Source organism: Brienomyrus brachyistius, unplaced genomic scaffold, assembly GCF_023856365.1.
Source record: "Brienomyrus brachyistius isolate T26 unplaced genomic scaffold, BBRACH_0.4 scaffold39, whole genome shotgun sequence".
In the NCBI taxonomy this organism is placed as follows: domain Eukaryota; kingdom Metazoa; phylum Chordata; class Actinopteri; order Osteoglossiformes; family Mormyridae; genus Brienomyrus; species Brienomyrus brachyistius.
This window is the reverse complement of record NW_026042314.1, coordinates 3386900-3411460: the sequence shown is the minus strand read 5'-3', so window position 1 is coordinate 3411460 and position 24561 is coordinate 3386900. Positions and strand designations below refer to the sequence as shown.

Genomic DNA, 24561 nt, shown 5'->3' with positions numbered 1-24561 from the left:
CAAGGTTCAAGTCCCTGACTCACATAGAACCAGCCCTACGCGAGAAGACATACACTGATCTCACAACTGAGATTGTGGCTACTGAAGAGGTAAAAAATAATACAGTTATTCATATTATTTAATATTAATATAATTACGTTATAAAATATTTTAACTATTATTTATGTGAATATTTGATCTTAATTTTGAAAATTACCAGCATATGTTATTGATTGCCTATGAAATATATAACAAGAAATATAGTTAAATAACTCAGTAATTTTTTCTGCAGGGTCAAGCCACAGAGCCAACACCCTCTGAAGAAGACACAGGGCCAAATGCATCTCCTCCACAAAAGAAGTCTGCCATAGAAGAGCTTTTTGGGGATACATTTGTGAAAGAGTCAGACACAGAGAAAACTTTTTACAACACAATCAAAGAGGAGGTAGCATCATACAGGGCAGCAAGCAGTTTGCCAGTGGATGGTGGTAATCCGCTGGCGTGGTGGAAACACAATGAGTGTAAATACCCTCACATTGCAAAAATGGCAAGACACTACCTTGCTGTGCCTGGCACTTCAGTTCCTAGTGAGAGGGTATTCTCCACAGCAGGTGACATAGTGACAGCTAAGAGGTCTACTCTCTCCCCAGAGAATGTAGACATCCTCATCTTTTTGAAAAAAAATTTGTCATTATAAGGTTTGGCCTGTTTTCAGTTCTCAGGTTGTTTTTCAATTGTTGCATTGAAGTATTCAAGTATTGAGAATTTTATTTAAAAATTGTATTTATTCAGCTTTTTCAGTTATTTCTTGGTTTTATTTTTGTAATTTATTTTAGTTATTTTTGATAAAACCAAAAGTTCCTTGCCATACTGTTCTTGTAATAAATGAGAAGCAAATTACATTTGACTCCTCCCCTTTTTGCTGATCCGAAAATTGATCCGATCCGTGACTCAAAATCCGTGATATGATCCGAACCGTTAGTTTTGTGATCCGTTGCACCACTAAAAATAGCAGTCACTCCCTATGCAGCAATACAATCACACATACATAACATACACACAAGTCAAAGCAACAAGGGGGCTAGTGAAGACGTAAACCAAAGAAAACCAAGCGGGGAGACAGCAAGCCAAACTGAGGTCGCGGGGGGGACCGGAGCCTGTCCTTGGAACAACAGGCGTAGGCAGGAACCAACCCTGGGCAGGAGTCAACACTCTGCAGGGCGCAAACACTCACAACTCAGATTTGCCAATTAACCTACCCTGCACACTTTTGGACTGTGGGAGGAAACCGGAGCCCCTGCTGGAAGTCTTTCCCCATTCACCAGATTATATTGCCAGAAGACTGAAAATTAGATATCAAATACTAGAGTGACATAAAAACAAAAAACAAGTTTGCTTGTAATGAGACGCAAAACAGAAGATTATCTCTTTTTATATTTTGAGAAAACATTTTAACATTTATCCAACCGGTCAAATGGTTTAATACTTCATACAGCAGCATTTATAAACTCATTCCTCAGCCCACCAGACAGCTCCACGTTTTTGCTCTGTCCCAGATCCCTGCATGCATGAACCAAACAGTCACCTTTTACTGCTGTGCTGAGAGCTTGGACAGAGCAAAACTGTGGATCTTTGCAGTGGGGTCCAAGGACTGGGTTGAGAAACCCTGGCATAGAGGAGACTGCAGTGAGAGCCAAGAAAAAAAGAGATTAGAGAGGAAGGTAAAATGCTTCCATTAGCATGGCAAATAAGCTGCAAGTACAGACCCTGTGCTTCCATTACAAACAAAAAGCATGTATGACCCTCCTAAACACACAAGTCAGATTAACTTAACCAGGGGAAATAAGCATAAAACTTGGCAAAGACTAGACTATGAAAAGGGAAGGTGAACATCATACTTACACGAACTTCTGCTAAAGCAAATGGACAAACCCGTTATAACTGAATCAAGTTACTTTAAAAAATTAATAATTCAAAAATAAATCAATAAAAATTAAGAAAAACACAATAATGCTTTGAACTAATACTGCAGTCAGTCCTAAATGTTCCCATGACATTCTTTTCATCACGACGCACACTTGGTACATACTGGTTAAAAACCATTTATAATCCTTCATGTATCAGTCTATGATGGAGCACCCCAACCTGGGCCACCCATCCAACATGGCAGATTTCTGCCCCCTGGCCCCGGAGACTAGCAGACCAACCTCTGGAAACAGGGAACCAGGGGGACATGGGCCGCTGACTGGATGGGCGACTCCAGAATGAGGTGAAGCAGAAGGTAGACTCCACAGCAGAGGACCGAGGAATGTAGACCAAAACCAGGGAACCTGAAGTGGCAAGAACACAAACCAGGACAGACATATAAAACCAAAGCAAACGCATCAGTGGCACAGCCCACCAGCTTGTGAAAGATGGCTACCTGGCATCATGAATCCCTTAATCAAAAACCTTTGTGATGGCAACTTTACCACCCAGGACTGATCCCTCCTAAAGACCTCAAGTTTCAATCCAAGGTTTCCGAAATGTTTTGAAACATTAGTCCATGTGACTGCTGTGGTATTGTTCCAGACAGGGAAAACAACTTAGGAGAAAATTTCCGTGCATGTTGGGTGTTTCTGGTACTGTTGGGCTGAGGGGGTAATTGAGTGACTATTAACCTTTGAAATCCAATTATATTATTTAAACAGGTTAGTAGTTAGACAGTGTGATTTAGATGAGGATAAGGATGTTTTATTGTCATTACAAAACGTGTTCTACATGAAGGGAACAAAATGAGGCACTCAGATCCGGTGTATTAGCAATAATAAAATAAAAATAAAATCGAAAGAACAATACAATGAATAATATGGTAACAATTAAAATAAAATAGAATAAAGACATTAAGATAGATTTCATTAGGAGAATTTAACCATGGATGTAAAGTGAGCAGGTGTGAGTGTAGCAGAGATTACTGAGGTCTGTGTGTAATAAAGTATATGTGACACTGGCTGAGGAAGCAGCAACGTGTGTGTGTGCAAAGTCACAGTAATAACCTGCAGCTCTGAGGGATCTATTGCAGCGAAGCCCTGACATGTAACACTGGTGATGAATAGCAGTGTTAGATATAGGTATAGTGAGGTACTTATAATTATAGTAGGTGTAGGATCAAGGCCTGGATTAGATTTACATACAGGGCAAATCTAGGTTACACATGCACACACAGGTTACATATAAATTTAAATTTAGGGGCAGTGTGTAGCTCGGTGGGCTTTAAGGAAACACAGACTACACATGGAACAGCAATGACTGAGCTGGGGAACGCAGTGAGGGCAGGCATATTTATACACAGCACACTAATCAGCAACAAAACAGGGGTACAGGGTTAGGATGGAGAACTATAATGGGATACAGGAGAATTAGGAGGGTTACAAAGGGCCAGCAGCGCCCTCTGCTGGCATGAGTGGGAGGAGACATGAAAAAATAAGAGATTACAGATCATGACAGGAGCACCAAGCACAGCAACAGTGGGGTCATGCTCAATTATCACACCATATATATGAGAAAACATTATGAAAAACTGTTCCCAAAAATTGTTCAAACATCAGCATGACCGAAACATACGACTGGTTGTATCTAGGCTACACTGGCACTGACAGCAGAGTGTAACAAATTACCAGCTACGACATATATCTGATGATTCAGAAGAAAGACAAATTGAAGAAACAAAGTGGTTAATTGACTATTGTATAATAATCAAATCATTTCATAATCATGTAATACGTAATATGTCACGATGGGAAGAGGGACAATCCAAGGGCAGCCTTGTGGGTTTTATTGCTGAACCAAAAGACATGAATAGAACCCAAGAGGAGGAGGAGAGCACAAATAGGAGGGAGGGAGGAAGGAATAAGCAGGAGGAGTCGGGGAGAACCTACTAACACGGGGAGCAGAGAGGGGTCCTCCTCCTTTTTGGGTGAAACTAATTGCTTGTGACATGGTAAGAGGCAACTTCGTTCTTGAGAGAATTTCTTTAAAGGGCAAGACAATTAAAGGTGTTAATCTAACAGGAAAAAATACCCTTTGTAGAATTCTATGTGAAGACCATCTGGGCCAGGCGCCCTGCCGCTCTGCATTGTTTTCTTTGCATGTACAACTTTGTACTCCATAATTTTAATATTTTATCACGAAGCCTGAAGAGCAATATGAACTATATCATGCTTTAAGTAAATTGTCTCATCCATTATTAGATTTAAACACAGTCATAATCCACAGCAAACTGTACTTACAGCCTTCATCCTGCTCTTCAGTCTCTGACGTGCTGCATCTAAATGGGGACTCATCAAAAAGCCAAGTGGAGCTGTCATGAATGAAGGCCGTATTGAAGCTTCCCCTGCCTGACAGCAGGTTAGTCTCTCATTTGACTAAAGTATATTTAACTTCTACAGAACTTTGCAGGCTCATCTAGGATGGAGAATTTCTGCTGCTGAGCGCATTAGAAGAAATTCTCAGAGGGAGATACGAGTCCTAGGTGCCTGCTGGGTACATATTGAAGACAGAGTTAGGACCGACTCCAAAAATTCTGTACTGTCTCCCAGATTAGGGGAAAAATTGTATTTTACTGAATATTTCATTTATGGAATTTTACCTTAGACTTGGCCAGCAGCCATGTGGATAGATTTCAGAACTACAGACGGTCTGTGGGTTGGGGGGGACAGGCAGGTTGGCCGGTGGGGGCACGCGGAATGCTCCTGGGGGTGTGGTGGGTGTGCTTATATGATTTACAGGAGCCGAGGCTAACAAAGGCACTAAACTGCACAAACAGCCTCCTGTATGAAGTTTTACATGAAAATGGGCCATGGGCTTGTTGGCACTATGTTTCTTAGCACTCTGACTAATACAACCAACTGGACCCGTCTACCTCTTCAAAAACATCCATGCAGAGTTTCCTGCCTGTTTCTGACAGCTTTCACTGTTATTCTTTTGCTCCAGTCCTTTGCACTTTTCCAGGTTTTAGTATCTTGACCTTTACAATCTGGAGGATTGCTACCCTCCAACTAGCTGTTTTGGGTCAAAATGGCCCCATCTGTGTTAATTTGCATTATTAATTACAGCATAAATCAATACATTCCAGATGAATGTTAAGGTAATTTCAACAAAAGCCTGTAATATCATTTTCGACCACCATGTGTCACCACAAGCCATTGGAAAACCACTAAGCTGTCAATAAGAGATTTGGCAGAACTGAAAATATGATGTTAAATGTATCACAGTGCAATAGTTTTAAAAATAAATCAATGACTTTGCACGACTATTTTATGTGTTTTGTCAAATAAAAAACCTGAAGTATTTGAACTTGAACTGATACTGAGCAAAATATTACCTCTTACTTATATGAAGGTTCGCATTATCTATGATACTGGTGCCAAACCTGAGGATGATCTGAGGTGCTGCCACACATGGAGCATGGAGACATGGAGCGATACACCTGAAGAAGCAGCAGATCTCGTATTGCGGAATTGGAAAGCAGTAGTACAGAAAGGGACAGTACTGAAGTAGGTGTGAGACCTCTGTTGAGGTTTCGGAAGTGGAATTCGCAGAGGAAGAGACTGATATTACCAAAGATGTGCAGATGTGCTGGTAGTCAAAAGCACTGGACGGACATGGTCCAGGCAGGATTACAGCACAGTACTCAATGAAAACCTCTCTGCGGCCAACCAGGCTCTGCATTCGGCAAGCCAAAGATATCCTGTCCAACTTTTTTTTCCAAGATCAATGGAAAAATCAACATTAGCAACCTGGAGGTAAGAAGGAAATTCGTCAAGGACTAGAAAGAATTAACAGCAAGGGAGTTTACGGCATATATGGGGCTTTTAATATTGGCTGAGGTTTTCAAATCCAATTAAGAATCAATCAAAAGTTTATGAAGTGCGAAAATGAGACCGGTGATTTTTCTAGCAACGATGCCCAAACAAAGCTTTTGTGACGTGTTGCTGGTTATCTGCTCTGACGATCGTCAGTCCAGAGCACTCAGGAAATCCAAGATGGCGGCGATCTGCAAAGTATGAGAGCTCTGGGCAAACATCATTCCGCTGATGCATATCACCATTGTCACACCTGGTTCTGTTCATGGGTAACTAATATCTTCTTTATTACTGCTTCACATCGATCTACATTGTCACAACAGTTTATAGTTTTTAATTACCAAAAAAAATCATATTTTTCCGAACATGTTGCCAATACGTATGTAGTGAGTATCAATTTCATGTTCGTGTTCAATGAATCATAATGGATAATTTATTTTAGTTACTATATTTACTCACGATTTGTACCTGAGTAGTGACTGTGTTATTAAGTCAGTAATGAATAATATTGTAAAGTGCTATGAAAAATGTATAACGTTTATATCTGATTCCTGTATTTGGCATCGGATAAGTATTCTCTCCATCTCCTGTTGCAGTCTGCTGCCCATTTTGACAGCATATGCTCCGAAAACCGGACAGATATGGAATAAAATTTTGGGCAGCCTGCGACTCCAAATTGAATTACTCCAGGAGAATCGAAGTGTATATCGGGAAGTCTTCGGGGGGGGGGACCCTCCTAGGCCCCTTTCCAGGTGAGGCTGAACTCTGCCGAATCACAGGACCAGAGGGTCTGGGAGGGCCAGCAGGGCAGGAGGACATGAGGGGTTGGCGGGCGATGAGAGAACCGCAGAACAGTAGAGCAGCAAGGAGACAACAGGAGAGGAACATGAAGATGACAAGGGACATACAGGGCAAGAACAGAGACTGGCAAACCCTCTCTGGGAGACAGACATTCTGCCTGCCGCTTTCTTGGGCTCCTGTTGATACTGGTGACCAGAAACTGGGACCAGAGTAACCGGAGTCTGGGATGAAGGAGGGACCCACGTAGCAGGACCCAGGGCACTCTAGCAGGACATCCTCTGGATCCATCTTCTCTGGGCTGGTGGCAGCCTGCAGGCATGTGCCGGTGGGACGTCAGGATAGAAAGTGGGCACCAGCAGGCCGTCAGGAGATGAGGTGGGCGCCGGCTGGACGTCTGGGGACATTGAGGTGGGTGCTGGCCAGGCATCAGGGGACAGAGAGGTGGACGCTGGCCTGACATTATGGAGCAGTGTGGCAGGTGTCGGCTGGTTACCAGGGAACCGTGTCAGAGTCTATGAGAAGCCTAGAAGCAACCAAGGCCTCACCTGTGTTGGACACTGTGGGTGCGGCCTGAGCCTCCCTCTCTGGGCCAGGAGCCTTAAGTGCGGATGTAACGACTGCAACGGCTGGCTCTCCTGGGCCAGATGCTGTAGATGCAGTGTCTTTCAATCACGAGTGCGCTTCCCTAACCATTACGTCACCACTGCTCACTACTATGTGTACTACTAAAAGAGGCAGTAGGGTCTTGTCCAGCCAGCTGACAAAACGTTTCCACATTTAATTGGTACGAAGGACGGTAGGAAACATCTGTATTGTGTGCAGACTTCCAATAAAACCATGTTGAAGCAAAGTCCGACCTCTACTGTGGTCCAGCACTCTGACAACCATAGAACTAGGAGTGAAGCCTGTTCTTCTGTGCTGGAGAGCTTTGGGGAGCATGTTTTGGCGAACAGGGGGACCACAGTAAATCCCGGAGAAGCATCATGTTGTCAGACTTCAAGTGACAATGAGGACGCAGGTCGCCCTACGGCAAACGACATGGAGACGGCGGGCTCCTTTTCTCCAGAGCACCCCACCTCTGCGGGGTTCAGCATACTCACTCCATTCCAGAGGGCCCTGAGGATCTCCGCTATAGCTGTCACACCCTCCACTTGGGAGTCCGGGGAGAGAGCGGCTATGCCATCTGTCAGAGATGGGTCATTCTCTCTGGGGAAAGATGTGCTGCGGCCTGAACCAGCGACATTAGGTATGCTTGACATAAGCAGCAGTGATCGGCTGTAGGGACCTGGGGAATCTACTGGGGCTTGTCGAGTTCCGTCATTCTGTTGGGTGCCAGGATGAACGACTCTGGGAGCAGGTGTTGTCAGACAATAAACTGGGATTTACTGGGATCAAGATGGGAGGCTAGGGAACGAGCAACATGGAGGGCACCACATCAATGGGGAACACAGGGCCAGGAAGCACTTATACAGGAATAACAAGGGAACAGACTGGAAGTAGCTGGGAGTGTTTAACATGAGGGATGGAACGAGACGCGAGACCAACGAGCAGCAGGCATGGCTTATTAGAGCCACGTCAGGGAGGTGGCAGGACATGACGTTTGGGGCTATGGTTAGGGTTAGGATTAGGCTTAGGTTTAGAGTAAAGTGTTTGTGGCAGAGAGCGGTCAGTAGTACAAGGACACGACTATGCCACCTGGGGAATTTCACCACAGGAAAAATTACTCTAAATTAAGAGCACACAAGTTCATTTACCGAATGGAGCTGGACGTGTTTGTACTATTGACAGTTTGTTGAAAATATAAAACCAAGAAACAAGATAAGCGCTTTAGCATCAACGACCTTAAAAAATTAATCAGCAACCAGCCTTTGGCCACTAGCTGACAAAACCCAAGCAAGAAACAGGTGTCCGGTGAAGTTGATCAAAAAGGGGAATGGAGTCCCCTAAACACACACACACACACACACACACACACACACACAACTGCCCCACCACACTGATCCCCACACAACTATACTGCACACGGTGAAAGTGTGAACACCACCACCCCAGACCAATCAAATCTTAGTCAGACAGATCAATAGAGGCAGCCACTGGTATACAAATAAACGGAGAACAAAAAGAAAATACCCCAATCTAACCAAGAATCTGAGTGTTGAAAACTATGAAGAGTGCAAACAATGAGTAACAGAATACAGGCCGTCACTCTGCAGCAGTCCCATACAGAAAGAAAGGGCGGCCTAAAGTCTGTTAAGTCGCAAAATTAGGGAATGAAACAGCTCCAAATGCAGGAAAAGGTGCGGCGATCCTTGTCCAAGGTTGCAGTGTTGATGTGCTGCCACCTTCTGGGAAAACGATGAACTGATTTTGAGATTAAGAACATGTATGGTTTTCTGGTGGGTGGCATGGTGGTGCAGTGGTTAGTACTGTTGCCTCACACTTCTGGGATCCAGGTTCGAGTCTCCGCCTGGGTCACATGTGTGCGGAGTTTGCATGTTCTCCCCATGTCGTCGTGGGGATTCTTCCGGGTACTCCGGTTTCCCCCCACAGTCCAAAAACATGCTGAGGCTAATTGGAGTTGCTAAATTGCCCGTAGGTGTGCATGTGTGAGTGAATGGTGTGTGAGTGTGCCCTGCAATGGGCTGACCCTCCATCCTGGGTTGTTCCCTGCCTCGTGCCCATTGCTTCCGGGATAGGCTCCGGACCCCCCGTGACCCAATATAGGATAAGCGGTTTGGAAAATGGATGGATGGATGGATGTGCACCAAAGCACACACGTTTTTTTCTGATGGCTTAAACACATAACTATTGGCTATTTTGCAAAAACTCTTCACACAAATAAAAAAAACCACCAAATCAGCAAAACATTGTAGGTCTCTTGCAAAAACTAATAAATCTTGCTTAACTCTTCAAACCTTTGTAAAAATGGTATTTTTGTACCAATCAGTTAACACAAACCATCATCTTAATAAGCATACAATGTGCCAACTACACACTGATGGTAGGAATGGAAAACACATCTGACTTTTGCTTTCTCTGTGCACAAGGTATGTCAATTTGAGGTCATACTTTTGTCATAAATAGTTCTGTAAACACAATTCAAGATTCAAATTTCAAGTATGAATGTTTATTCACATGCATCAAAAGAAACACAAGACAACATACAATTTCACTGAGAGAGAGAAAAAAAATCAGTCTTGTCGTCTCTTTGGGTCCGGCCACAGAATTTCATCAACATCACATGCAATGCTTTCTAGTCCAAGGCACCGGGGAAACTCTCCTGGAGTGCCTTATCCTGGCTTGACATGATGCCTGGTCAATATCCTCGCATGCCTCCTCCATTGCCTGTAAAAGAGCCATGCGTTGATGGGGATGACGGTCATAGACCTTCCAGCACCAGGCAGAGAATTCTTCAATCGGATTCAAAAATGGAGAGTAAGGCGGGAGGTTGAGTACAGTGAAGAGTGGGCGACTGTAAACCAGTTGCGAACTAAAGCAGTCCTATGGAAACTAATATTGTCCCATATGATGACATAACTGGTCTGTGAACATTAGTGAGCATATGATGTAGGCTGTCCAGGAATGTAATAATGTGTGCAGTGTTACATGGGCCCAGGGTTGCATGATGGTGAACAGCACCGTTCTGACTTATAGCTGCACACATAGTTATGTTACCACCACGCTGTCCTGGGACATTGATTATGGCACCGTGTCCAATAATGTTCCTGCCATGCCAACGCGTTCACTGTTTCTTTCAAAAGGGACTCTGTAAATGTGCTTCATCCTGATTCTGTTGCATGCCAGTACACAAGATAATGCAGAGATGCTCACATTGTTCATGTTTTGGGAGGTGGTGTCATCCTCTATTATACACTGCTGTATTTCTCGTAGCCTAATGGAATTATTTGTGATCACCATATTGACTATATGGGTCTCTCGTTCTTCAGTGAACATTCTTCCTCTGCCCCCAGATTCTGGATGTCTAGCAGGTCTGTAGAGTAACCATTTCAGTTTTTACCTGTACAGCATTGTTGTGTTTCTCATTAGAGTATAGTACTATTACAAAACGTACTGTGAAGTAACTGTACTAACCGATTCTCATTTGGAACCGTCCTTATGATGCCTGCTACAGCGTAGCGGCTCAGGTCAGGCTGAACCCATTGGCCAGCTTCCCTCAGGGTCATTCCATGGTTGATCACATGATCCACTGTTGTAGCTCTGATGACATCAGTTATTCTATTTCTTCTTACCCTTCCTCCTTCCTCTTCACCTCCTCATCCTCTAAATTCACCTCCTAGTCTTCATCCTCTTCCTCGCCGTTCTCTAATTCTCACTCTTCTCAGTCTTCCTTCTCCCTCCATTGTTCTCCACACTGAAAGCTTACTGTACCTGTGGCTTATTTATAGCGCTCATGCTGATTGCAAAGTGAACTAATTATCTAAAACCGTTTTCACATGTGACAGTGTGGCCAGACAGTTGGCAAAATAGTGTAAACAATAGCCGGAAAATGTGTATAGTTTTACTAGAAGTGTGTTGATCATTTGGAAATTGTGTGTAAAACATTGAGTTGTGTTTACAGTTCCACAAAAAGAGTGCTGTGCAGTGGATTGTATTTACACATTTGCAAATTGTGTGTTACAAAAGTGCAAACTGAGTGCAAAACAGTGAGTAATTTTACTATAACTATTAATAGTTTTATAAGAATCATTTTTAGTGTTTAAGCATTCAGAAAAACTGTAAAAAAAAAAATAAACAGGGGTGTCTGTCCATTAAGCTAATCTGCAATCCTATTACACATAGACACATAGCATGACACAGTACTGTTTTTGACTTTTTCTTTTAATCCACCGCGATTGTGATGAATGGGGCAAGAGAACAAAAACCACAGAAATGGCTCTTTGCATGCTAGCCAGTGACTACGCGAGATGGTATAGTCTCTATGGTTTAACTAGAGAAGGCTTGGAGGAAAATGCTGTGGAAAACTGATTATTTTGTGTCTTCTCTATGCCTGGGCTCTCTAGGAAAAGCATAGAGACCATATGTATCTCTACAATTGTGGAGATTTCTGTGGGGTGCACATATATATAGTATATATCAAATTTATATTATATAGATTATATCTAAGCATCATTCATACTCAAGTGAGAAGACAATTATAAATCCATGTTATGAAAAGGTTTCTGTGTCGGAAAGGTACAGAAAGAGCCTAACACAGGTTTACAGGAAACAAAGGTGTGGTGTAGAACACAAGGACATGGACAGAGAAAGGCAATGGCACAACCCCTCAATATGATCAATTCATCTACTCTGTGACGTCCTCCCAGCTGTCAAAGTAATTGTCAGCAAATGATGTACTTGACACGTACATTATTTACGTGTCAAGCCGTTGGGACGTTTTAACACGTCTTAAAACTACGTGTTAACGCGGCCAAACTGAACGTCTTAACACGTTTAAAATTGGGTGCTACCACTTTATCGGTTTTGAGGGGAAGCCCTGCAGACAGTCATTGCAAGAAGAGAAATATGTTCCTCGGTCACTAGATAATGACCTCAGGTGGCTGATTGACTGTCAGTGCCTGATCTGTTCCATGTTTTTACAGTTTTTTATTAGATTTGTTTAAAATACGTGGGAAAAAAAATTTACAATGCAGTCACAGAATAATTATTTTGCATTTTAAAATAGTTTAATACTGCAGCACCGGAACAATACATGCAAAAGTATGGCAAGGAGTTTTAACATTTAATCGCTAGACTGGATATGTATTGCAGATATCTCTACTTCAATTCTTCCTAGTCAAAGAGAGCATTTCAGATATCCACAATGACATTCTTCCTATCCACAATTGTCATTTCAGATATCTAGAATGGCTATGCGACGTACATCCGGTAAAATATAAGGCAGCTAAATTATTGATGCCATTCATACTGTTGCTATGACCGTTCACTATAAACTCCTTATTACAAATAAATTAATAACTACATACGTTTCCTTGCTGAATATATAGTTTTTGCTGTTAATGCATAACAGTAAGTGATCAAAATGATAAGTTTAGCTCATCTGCACTGTTCACCACAAAGACACCAGTGCAATTAAATAAATATTAGCCAGATTTACCATTTTTGCTCCAGTTTCATTAAATGTTAAAACTGCCAGTTATACTTTGTAAAGATTTAAAGATAACTGTTCTGCCAGTTTAAATAAACCCGTGATTCACTCCTCCAACAAATGGACTGTGCTGAAAACAACATCACAGTCACGTTTGACACGTAATACATATGTTGCCTATACGTAATAACAACGTAGGACTCACATGGCTGAACGTAGAGACCACGTGACTACAACGTACAGGGTACGTACTGCATGCGTATAGCCCTTACGTCAAAAGGGGTGTGTACGTTTATGCCAACCAATAGCATAGATGCATTAAAGGTACAAACGTCTTTAGAGGTTCAAATTGGCCGCATTAACATGCAGTTTTAAGACGTGTTAAAATGTCCGAATGGCTTAACACGTAAGTAATATACGTGTTAAGACATAATTTGTTTGACGTGTTGACATGGGCGTCAAAGTAGATGTTAAGTCCCAAATGGCCTTCCATAATAAAGTGATCTTTCAAAATAAAATCACAATCAAATTCTTCACCCTTTGGTTATTATTCTGTGTGCCTTCTCTTATGTGCAATGAAATAGACCAGGGTGACAAAATAAGTATTATATACAATGTTGTCATGGAAATAAATCAATACTTATGTTTAATCAATTAGCCTATGATTACGGTTTAAAAGAAAATTGCGAAGAGCCATTTTCCTTTGCATCCCAATAATTTTGATTTCATACATCATAAATAAAACCACATATTTGTTGATAGTGATGTATTTGTGATTTTTTTCTATAGATCATCTGCAGTACATGGAGTCCCTTAGATGTCAGGGTGATAAAATATATTTTTAATTGTTTTGTGTTTCCTCTCAATAGTTTTGCGTTCCCTCACAATACTTTTCCTAATAATAATAACTGTACTCTGTCCATTTAAAGTACAAAAGTTAGAATTAATGGATTAATAACAATAAACCAAAATAATACAGACATGTCCAGTTACGTGTACTTTACTGTTTACAGTAACTGGCAGTCATTGGACATAGTGCAATTATTATTATCATCATTATTTGTTATTATTATCATTATAATCCATCCATTTTCCAAACCACTTATCCTACTGGGTCGCGGGGGGTCCGGAGCCTATCCTGGAAGCAATGGGCACGAGGCAGGGAACAACGCAGGATGTGGGACCAGCCCATTGCAGGGCACACTCACACACCATTCACACACACACACACTCCTACGGGCAATTTAGCAAGTCCAATTAACCTCAGCATATTTTTGGACTGTGGGGGGAAACCGGAGTACCCGGAGGAAACCCCATGACGACATGGGGAGAACATGCAAACTCCACATACATGTGACCCAGGCGGAGACTCGAACCCGGGTCCCAGAGGTGTGAAGCAACACTGCACCACCATGCCGCCCCACTCTCAAGACCACATCATCTAATATAATCTCAATATGTGACTGTGTATATTTCTCACACAAGGATAACTGAGAGGTTATCTGATAATGCTCCAGTCCAGTGTCCATAATATACACTTCTTCATTATGCTAATCGTTATCAATCGCATTTTCAGATGCAGAACTATGGGGACAGAAGCAAAAAAGTTACTCATTGATGCCTTTAGTGTAACTGAGCTATAAAAAAATTCCATCTGCTCAATTTTTGCTCCACTTCTCTTTTCCTGCATTTCCATGAAACTTTCAAGTTGGCGCTGGGGCTTGTGGTCAACCAATAGGAAAAGTTTATCACTATAAGCCCCACCCAGTAAGTCTTGGTCGAGAAAAAAGTATGTTCTTTTTGGAACTAAAAAATGGTTCAGGAACTACCTCCTAAGACCTTCAATTGGGCCAAGTTCGTGCAGTAGGAAATCGCCTTATGACCCGCACCCACAATGGCTTGTTTAGAGACACCGGTTCAGCTGCCTGTATGCTTTTTCACCTGTGGCAGAAACAGCAGGCAAACCAGCACAAACAAGGTACGAACATGCAGTAATGGGGGTTCAAATCCCCAGACAGCGCCACCCACTGGGCCACATAGCATTTAATTTATCTGCAAATGTATATTTAAACCTTTGAGGTCCATCTCAGGCTCTTTGCAAGCAGAGATCAGGTCACTGAAATCTGAAGCAGTGTGTTACTAATCTTACTAAAGCATGACAGAAGTGCTCACTTCTTTAACATTTATTCTGTGATCAAAGCATTGACTGCAAAAAACAAGGAGACCATAACATCTCTAAAAGGTGAAAACACTAAATGTCAAGCGCCCCCTACTGGCTGGCTGCAATACCATTATTAGCACAACCCATCCCCATGTCTTTCAGTGGTAAGAGGCAATTTTCCACATAACTTTCACTTTGCCCCCCCCCCCCCCCCCCCCCCCCCCTTAAAGGGGGTTCTTTGTTTCTACTGTGCAAAATAAGTAAGTAAACTTTAAGGTATTTTGTGTCATTAATGTATGATTTAAATGCAGGTAGTTTTTTTACAGTCAGGATCCTTATGGAGAATCTCTATTAATCCATTTAAAACCTAAAATTGGCTACATCAAAAGTGTTTGGGCAGTTTGTAAACCCTAAAGACTATTTACAAGGTAATAAAACTGTTATATAAATGTGAATACGTGTGTAGACTTGTCTCGAATTGAAAATCTCACGCCAACCAGCTGACCAAAGTTGGCAACCCTGCGTACATCGACCCTTTATTTTATATGCAAAAATGATCATATGCAGGGGGCACATAACTGGTGTGAAAGTACTTATTCGCCGTTTAAACCGATACGCGCGGTAATGTTTTGTAGCAGCGCAAATACGTGTTTATTTTATGTACATTCGCAATGTTATGACAAGAAATCATTGTGAATTTTAGCCTTCATGCCGCAGACGAAGTACAAATTAGCCACATAAATGTTAAGATGCAGGGTAATTTCTTTTCATAACAACGTGAATGCACATAAAATAAATGCTACGCATTTGCGCTGCTACAACAAGGAGTTGCCGCGAGTGTACAGGGAATGCGTACTTGCGCACCATGCAGTTATGTGATCCTGATCATATGTATAGTATATTGTACAATAAATGCTATGACATTTAAGTTGTATTGTTGGATCTTTTTTAATCATAATTTTCTTCGTTCATTCCTGCCGACAGTTGGGGCAGAGACTGTCATATGCTCTGGGTAACACTCACAGCCAGACGCGACCTAACAGTAAAACATTTAGAAATGTGACAAAAGGTCTTCTGTTTGTCCATTTATTCCTACATAGAGTTTTAATCTCGTTTACATGAAAAACTGTACTTATTGTGTCCCTGACTATTCCAAATTTCTTTTTGCAGCAAACTGACAAACCGAATAAGCCCAGGACACTGGAAAATACTTGAAAAACATGGTAAAGTGGATTTCAGCATTTTCTGTCGTTACATTTGTATTAGAATTTTAACAAATGTCTTCGTTAGTACTATATTGTATTTCGCAGGATGTTCCTTGACAGATTGGTTCTGTGAACTGTGGTGCGTTCATGTTGATTGTTGTCATGTCACGGATCGGGGAAGCAGGAAGACGGAGAATCGGGAAACAAAGGATTTATTGGGGAAACCAGCTAGGAACACGGGGCAATAGAAGTAGCGACTTAAATGAAAACATATTTTGACGCGGAGTTAAATACATAGGACTTAGGGAAACAGCTGGAAACAGCGAATGACATCGGGATTCCACACGTGAGGAACGAGGGGGCGTGGCACACGGGAGCAGTGGACGAGCGCCCAAGACAACTGTAAGATATAAAACAATTAAGACCTTGAATTGTTGGAGGTAACACTTGTGATACAGAGAATGTATTGAAGTTTTTCCCCTCCCCACCCTTTTATCAGTATGCATTCTGCATGGCCTTGGTGTGTCTTGAGTATTACAAAATGCAACTGTCTATATTATATATCTATATTATATTTTTATTTATGTCATAATATGTGAATTTGATCTGTTGTTTTGCAGTGAGTTGGAGGGATTTGACAAAAACATCCTTTTAGAAATGCGTGAGGAAGTAAGTTCTTTTCTTTTTGACAAGTAGTGTATCTGTCAGGTTTGTGACACAACAGAGAAATTAAATATTTTATTTCACTCCTCAGGGTCAAGACTCTGGTCTCCAGCTCACCGCTCTCTGTTACATTTCCATGGCCATTTTGTCCGATAGTATTATTGAATTTTTCTATGCTATATATATTTTCTATGCTATATGCTATATATATTTTTTATGTTTAGTTATTCTGTGCTCTATAATTATAAATAATAGTTTATTTTCCTTGTGACGTGTCTGTGCTTAATAGTATTAAATAAGAGTTTAAACAACCACAGTTTCCTCAGTAATGTATTTCATTAACTAATATTTCCCCAACAAAACCCATGTATGCGTTCAAGTCTCTGTCATGATTTGTACATAATATTTACAACAACCATTATGAAACTTTTGCAGAATATGTACTACAAGCCTCTCCAGTTGCAGCCACACCCATATCCAAACTCACATATAAGGTATATTTGTATATGTGTGTTTCCAAGGTTCTCCGCCTGGGTCACATGTGTGTGGAGTTTGCATGTTCTCCCCATGTCGTTGTGGGGGTTCCTCCGGGTACTCCGGTTTCCTCCCACAGTCCAAATACATGCTGAGCCTAATTGGACTTGCTAAATTGCCTGTAGGTGTGCATGTGTGAATACATGGTGTGTGAGTGTGCCCTGCGATGGGCTGGTCCCACATCCTGTGTTGTTCCCTGCCTCGTGCCCATTGCTTCCGGGATAGGCTCCGGACCCCCCGTGACCCAGTAGGATAAGCGGTTTGGAAAATGGATGGATAATAATAATAATAACAAATAATGATGATAATAATAATTGCACTATGTCCAATGACTGCCAGTTACTGTAAACAGTAAAGTACACGTAACTGGACATGTCTGTATTATTTTGGTTTATACTTATTAATCCATTAATTCTAACTTTTGTACTTTAAATGGACAGAGTACAGTTATTATTATTAGGAAAAGTATTGTGAGGGAACGCAAAACTATTGAGAGGAAACACAAAACAATTAAAAATATATTTTATCACCCTGACATCTAAGGGACTCCATATACTGCAGATGATCTATAGAAAAAATCACAAATACATCACTATCAACAAATATGTGGTTTTATTTATGATGTATGAAATCAAAATTGTTGGGATGCAAAGGAAAATGGCTCTTCGCAATTTTCTTTTAAACCGTAATCATAGGCTAATTGATTAAACATAAGTATTGATTTATACCCATGACAACATTGTATATAATACTTATTTTGTCACCCTGGTCTATTTCATTGCACATAAGAGAAGGCACACAGAATAATAACCAAAGGGTGAAGAATTTGATTGTGATTTTATTTTGAAAGATCACTTTATTATGGAAGGCCATTTGGGACTTAACATCTACTTTGACGCCCATGTCAACAAATTATGTCTTAACACGTATATTATTTACATGTTAAGCAATTCGGACATCTTAATACGTCTTAAAACTGCATGTTAATGCGGCCAATTTGAACCTCTTAAGACGTTTGTACCTTTAATGCATCTATGCTATTGGTTGGCATAAACGTACACACCCCTTTTGACGTAAGGGCTATACGTATGCAGTACGTGCTCTGTACGTTGTAGTCACGTGGTCTCTACGTTCAGCCATGTGAGTCCTACGTTGTTAATACGTATAGGCAACGTATGTATTATGTGTCAAACGTGACTGTGATGTTGTATTCGGCACAGTCCATTTGTTGGAGGGGTGAATCACGGGTTTATTTAAACTGGCAGAACAGTTATCTTTAAATCTTTACAAAGTATAACTGGCAGTTTTAACATTTAATGAAACTGGAGCAAAAATGGTAAATCTGGCTAATACTGATTTAATTGCACTGGTGTCTTTGTGCTGAACAGTGCAGATGAGCTAAACTTATCATTTTGATCACTTTCTGTTCTGCATTAACAGCAAAAACTATATATTCAGCAAGGAAACGTATGTAGTTATTCATTTATTTGTAATAAGGAGTTTATAGTGAACGGTCATAGCAACAGTATGAATGGCATCAATAATTTAACTGCCTCATATTTTACCGGATGTACGTCGCATAGCCATTCTAGATATCTGAAATGACAATTGTGGATAGGAAGAATGTCATTGTGGATATCTGAAATGCTCTCTTTGACTAGGAAGAATTGAATTAGAGATATCTGCAATACATATCCAGTCTAGCGATTAAATGTTAAAACTCCCTGCCATACTTTTGCATGTATTGTTCCTGTGCTGCAGTATTAAACTAAATTTTAAACTTCATTTTAAAATGCAAAATAATTATTCTGTGACTGCATTGTTATTTTTTTCCCACGTATTTTAAACAAATCTAATAAAAAACTGTAAAAACATGGAACAGATCAGGCACTGACAGTCAATCAGCCACCTGAGGTCATTATCTAGTGACCGAGGAACATTTTTCTCTTCTTGCAATGACTGTCTGCAGGGCTTCCCCTCAAAAACCGATAAAGTGGTAGCACCCAATTTTAAACGTGTTAAGACGTTCAGTTTGGCCGCGTTAACACGTAGTTTTAAGACGTGTTAAAACGGCCAAACGGCTTGACACGTAAATAATGTACGTGTCAAGTACATCATTTGCTGACAATTACTTTGCCAGCTGGGAGGACGACACAGAGTAGATGAATTGATCATATTGAGGGGTTGTGCCATTGCCTTTCTCTGTCCATGTCCTTGTGTTCTACACCACACCTTTGTTTCCTGTAAACCTGCGTTAGGCTCTTTCTGTACCTTTCCGACACAGAAACCTTTTCATAACATGGATTTATAATTGTCTTCTCACTTGAGTATGAATGATGCTTAGATATAATCTATATAATATAAATTTGATATATACTATATATATGTGCACCCCACAGAAATCTCCACAATTGTATAGATACATATGGTCTCTATGCTTTTCCTAGAGAGCCCAGGCATAGAGAAGACACAAAATAATCAGTTTTCCAAAGCATTTTCCTCCAAGCCTTCTCTAGTAAAACCATAGAGACTATACCATCTCGCGTAGTCACTGGCTAGCATGCAAAGAGCCATTTCTGTGGTTTTTGTTCTCTTGCCCCATTCATCACAATTGCGGTGGATTAAAAGAAAAAGTCAAAAACAGTACTGTGTCATGCTATGTGTCTATGTGTAATAGGATTGCAGATTAGCTTAATGGACAGACACCCCTGTTTAATTTTTTTTACAGTTTTTCTGAATGCTTAAACACTAAAAATGATTCTTATAAAACTATTAATAGTTATAGTAAAATTACTCACTGTTTTGCACTCAGTTTGCACAGTTTGTAACACACAATTTGCAAATGTGTAAATACAATCCACTGCACAGCACCCTTTTTGTGGAACTGTAAACACAACTCAATGTTTTACACATAATTTCCAAATGATCAACACACTCCTAGTAAAACTATACACATTTTACGGCTATTGTTTACACTATTTTGCCAACTATCTGGCCACACTGTCACATGTGAAAACGGTTTTAGATAATTAGTTCACTTTGCAATCAGCATGAGCGCTATAAATAAGCCACAGGTACAGTAAGCTTTCAGTGTGGAGAACAATGGAGGGAGAAGGAAGACTGAGAAGAGTGAGAATTAGAGAAGGGCGAGGAAGAGGATGAAGACTAGGAGGTGAATTTAGAGGATGAGGAGGTGAAGAGGAAGGAGGAAGGGTAAGAAGAAATAGAATAACTGATGTCATCAGAGCTACAACAGTGGATCATGTGATCAACCATGGAATGACCCTGAGGGAAGCTGGCCAATGGGTTCAGCCTGACCTGAGCCGCTACGCTGTAGCAGGCATCATATGGACGGTTCCAAATGAGAATCGGTTAGTACAGTTACTTCACAGTACATTTTGTAATAGTACTATACTCTAATGAGAAACACAACAATGCTGTACAGGTAAAAACTGAAAAGGTTACTCTACAGACCTGCTAGACATCCAGAATCTGGGGGCAGAGGAAGAATGTTCACTGAAGAACGAGAGACCCATATAGTTAATATGGTGATCACAAATAATTCCATTAGGCTACGAGAAATACAGCAGCGTATAATAGAGGATGACACCACCTCCCAAAACATGAACAATGTGAGCATCACTGCATTATCTCGTGTACTGGCATGCAACAGAATCAGGATGAAGCACATTTACAGAGTCCCTTTTGAAAGAAACAGTGAACGCGTTGGCATGGCAGGAACATTATTGGACACGGTGCCATAACCAATGTCCCAGGACAGCGTGGTGGTAACATAACTATGTGTGCAGCTATAAGGCAGAACGGTGCTGTTCACCATCATGCAACCCTGGGCCCATGTAACACTGCACACATTATTACATTCCTGGACAGCCTACATCATATGCTCACTAATGTTCACAGACCAGTTATGTCATCATATGGGACAATATTAGTTTCCATAGGACTGCTTTAGTTCGCAACTGGTTTACAGTCGCCCACTTATCACTGTACTCAACCTCCCGCCTTACTCTCCATTCTTGAATCCGATTGAAGAATTCTTCTCTGCCTGGTGCTGGAAGGTCTATGATCGTCATCCCCATCGACGCATGGCTCTTTTACAGGCAATGGAGGAGGCATGTGAGGATATTGACCAGGCATCATGTCAGGCCAGGATAAGGCACTCCAGAGAGAGTTTCCCCGGTGCCTTGGACTAGAAAGCATTGCATGTGATGTTGATGAAATTCTGTGGTCGGACCCAAAGAGACGACAAGACTGATTTTTTTTCTCTCTCTCAGTGAAATTGTATGTTGTCTTGTATTTGTTTTGATGCATGTGAATAAACATTCATACTTGAAATTTGAATCTTGAATTGTGTTTACAGAACTATTTATGACAAAAGTATGACCTCAAATTGACATACCTTGTGCACAGAGAAAGCAAAAGCCAGATGTGTTTTCCATTCCTACCATCAGTGTGTAGTTGGCACATTATGTGCTTATTAAGATGATGGTTTGTGTTAACTGATTGGTACAAAAATACAATTTTTCCAAAGGTTTGAAGAGTTAAGCAAGATTTATTAGCTTTTGCAAGAGACCTACAATGTTTTGCTGATTTGGTGGTTTTTTTATTTGTGTGCAGAGTTTTTGCAAAATAGCCATCCATCCATCCATCCATTTTCCAAACCGCTTATCCTATCGGGTCGCGGGGGGTCCGGAGCCTATCCTGGAGGCAATGGGCACGAGGCAGGGAACAACCCAGGATGGGGGGCCAGCCCATCGCAGGGCACACTCACACACCAGTCACTCTCACACACACACCTACGGGCAATTTAGCAACTCCAATTAGCCTCAGCGTGTTTTTGGACTGTGGGGGGAACTGGAGTACCCGGAGGAAACCTCACGACGACATGGGGAGAACATGCAAACTCCACACACGCTACCCAGGCAGAGACTCAAACCCGGGTCCCAGAGCTGTGAGGCAACAGTGCTAACCACTGCACCATCATGCCGCCCCCCATAAATTAATTTTTCCATTTTTATTTTCAATAATATTGATGTTAACTCAGCATCTTATTTTCAATGTTGAAAAAGTCACTTTATATCAAGGTTTCGCCACCATTAATTTTTCAATATTGAACATCTGACCAAAAATCAATTCAGTTTCAATGCTGATAATTTATCACTGACCATAATTCAATGCATTTAACTATACTTCAACGCTGAAACAATAACATGATGCTATCTGGGCTATGAATAATTATTTCAATTGATATACAGATTCCAAGCCCATATAGGTGACACACAGGTACATAATGGGTGTCTTATGTCTGAGGTAGCCAGCTACTGTGTTTGATAACCCACCATCATAATAATAGTTTCCTTGCACCAGTATAAAAGTAAACCAATTGATCCCTCTTACAATAACCTGTGGTATGAAACTAAATAAAATGTATTGTACCAGTCTTGGGGAAAACCAGTGAGAATCCACTGTGAAACAGCACTGCGCAAATTCTCATGTGTTCCTAATGACAAGGGCAAGACTGGTAATCAAACTAGCCTCTCAGCAGGAGTGTTAGTGTAAAAGCAGGGCTTATTGACACAGATAATAAAGCTTGTTAGAATGCGTAACATAATTATTTAGCTGGGCCCAGAAGAGGTGAGAGCTCCCCTAGTGGCTACAGGAGTGCATTTTCCCCAAAGCAGATATAATGGATGGTGGTCTTATTGCTTTTAGACCACAACTTGGGATAGAAGAACAAATCAAATTATTTTCCTCATTTAATATTCAGATTTTAATTGGGCTTAAATTTTAGAACACAGTGTGCTCTAGGATGGTACGTTATGGATATTAGTCTCTACCACATTCTAACGCTATAAATCCGGACCTTTTCCTATGTTTGATTTGGTGGCTGCCAGGCGTTCTGAGTAGTATAGTGACTATGGTAGGCGTGTGATTCCCTATGGAATTTTTTGTTCTGTTCTGTGTGGCAAATACATATAATGCTGACATTTTTCCTGGAAGATTTGGGATTTTTCATCCCGTGCCTTAAGGTATTTCTCTCCAGCTCTAGGGAGTCTCCCCCGAAAACACCAGTCACTCACTAGCCTTACACTTATGCTTGCTGACTTATTTAACACCATGAATGGATTAACAGAAAAACAGAAACCTATTAAAAGGCTGCACCATATCATGATATGCAAATAAACATCCAGCATCATTGTTTCACAGGGAAGTACATTATTTATTGATAATTATAACCCTAACCCTTACTTCTCAGCTTGACAAACATAAGGTGCGGCGCGTGAGCATGTGAACTGGTTGAAATGCAAGTGTCTCACAGTCAATGCATAAGACTTGAGAGCCCTGACTTTACTTATATAGCCCACAACATGTTTATGATTCATAAATCAATCTGGCCAGCAAATCGGTCTTTCATTTTCCACAGAATAAAAAAAACGATAATGTTATCCCGCTGATAATTGCAGGCACGTTTCACCCCCGGCACTGGCTGGAGACACAGGCAAAAGGCATACAATCTTATTGAGGTACAAACATTATTCCATCTACTCTGCACTTCTGCATAACTTCCATCATAGTGCCAGTTTTTGCCAGATCAAATCTGAAATCAGAAAATTACTGCATACATGCCTTTATATTACGGTCAAGCGGAGAGTCAGAGCAGTTTCCATAGAAACAACGTAAACAAACTTTACCGTTTGAAGCACAACAAACTCTGAGTGAAAATGGCGCAGAGGTGAGTAGCTTGTTAGCTCTCCAAAATGTCTTTGAATTCTTCAACTGATGTTGTGCTACTTCGATTATTTAGCCTTTTATACTATAATGACATAGTAAATGTCTATAATACAATAAAAAACATTACATATTTTTTTAATATTACATATTTTTTAACGTCATTTAAAGTGCAGTGGTTTTTATTTCTACTGTGGTTGCTAATATTTAAATAATGACAAACTATTTGGTTAGTAAATTCATCTCAAACATGCTAGTTTAGTAGGGCTTCCCAACCTTTCGATGTCCGCGGATCGGTTTCCGTCGTAGAAAAGTGTCACGGATGGGTAAGACGGCGGTATAATTTGGGGGTTCCCACGCCGAGCGGCGGGAGATTGACGGTGTATACGGACATGCGGGGCTAATGGCGTATTTCCGTACATCAATACGGGCAGCTTTCTTTCCAAAACGGCGCGATCCCCTAATAAACGGGACGGCTGGCTCCTCTACCCCCGGTTGTCTGCCGCCCGGTGCAATACT

General features: G+C 41.1%; 1 protein-coding gene and 1 pseudogene across 3 annotated transcripts in view; one reads left to right on the top strand and one right to left on the bottom strand.

The window, feature by feature from the left end:
- The window catches only part of LOC125722480 (cytohesin-2-like), a 256228-nt pseudogene that overhangs the window by 28455 nt on the left and 203212 nt on the right, over positions 1 to 24561 (bottom strand).
- LOC125722512 (uncharacterized) overlaps positions 1 to 24561 on the top strand; it is a 249238-nt gene that overhangs the window by 37512 nt on the left and 187165 nt on the right. The window lies entirely within an intron of this gene.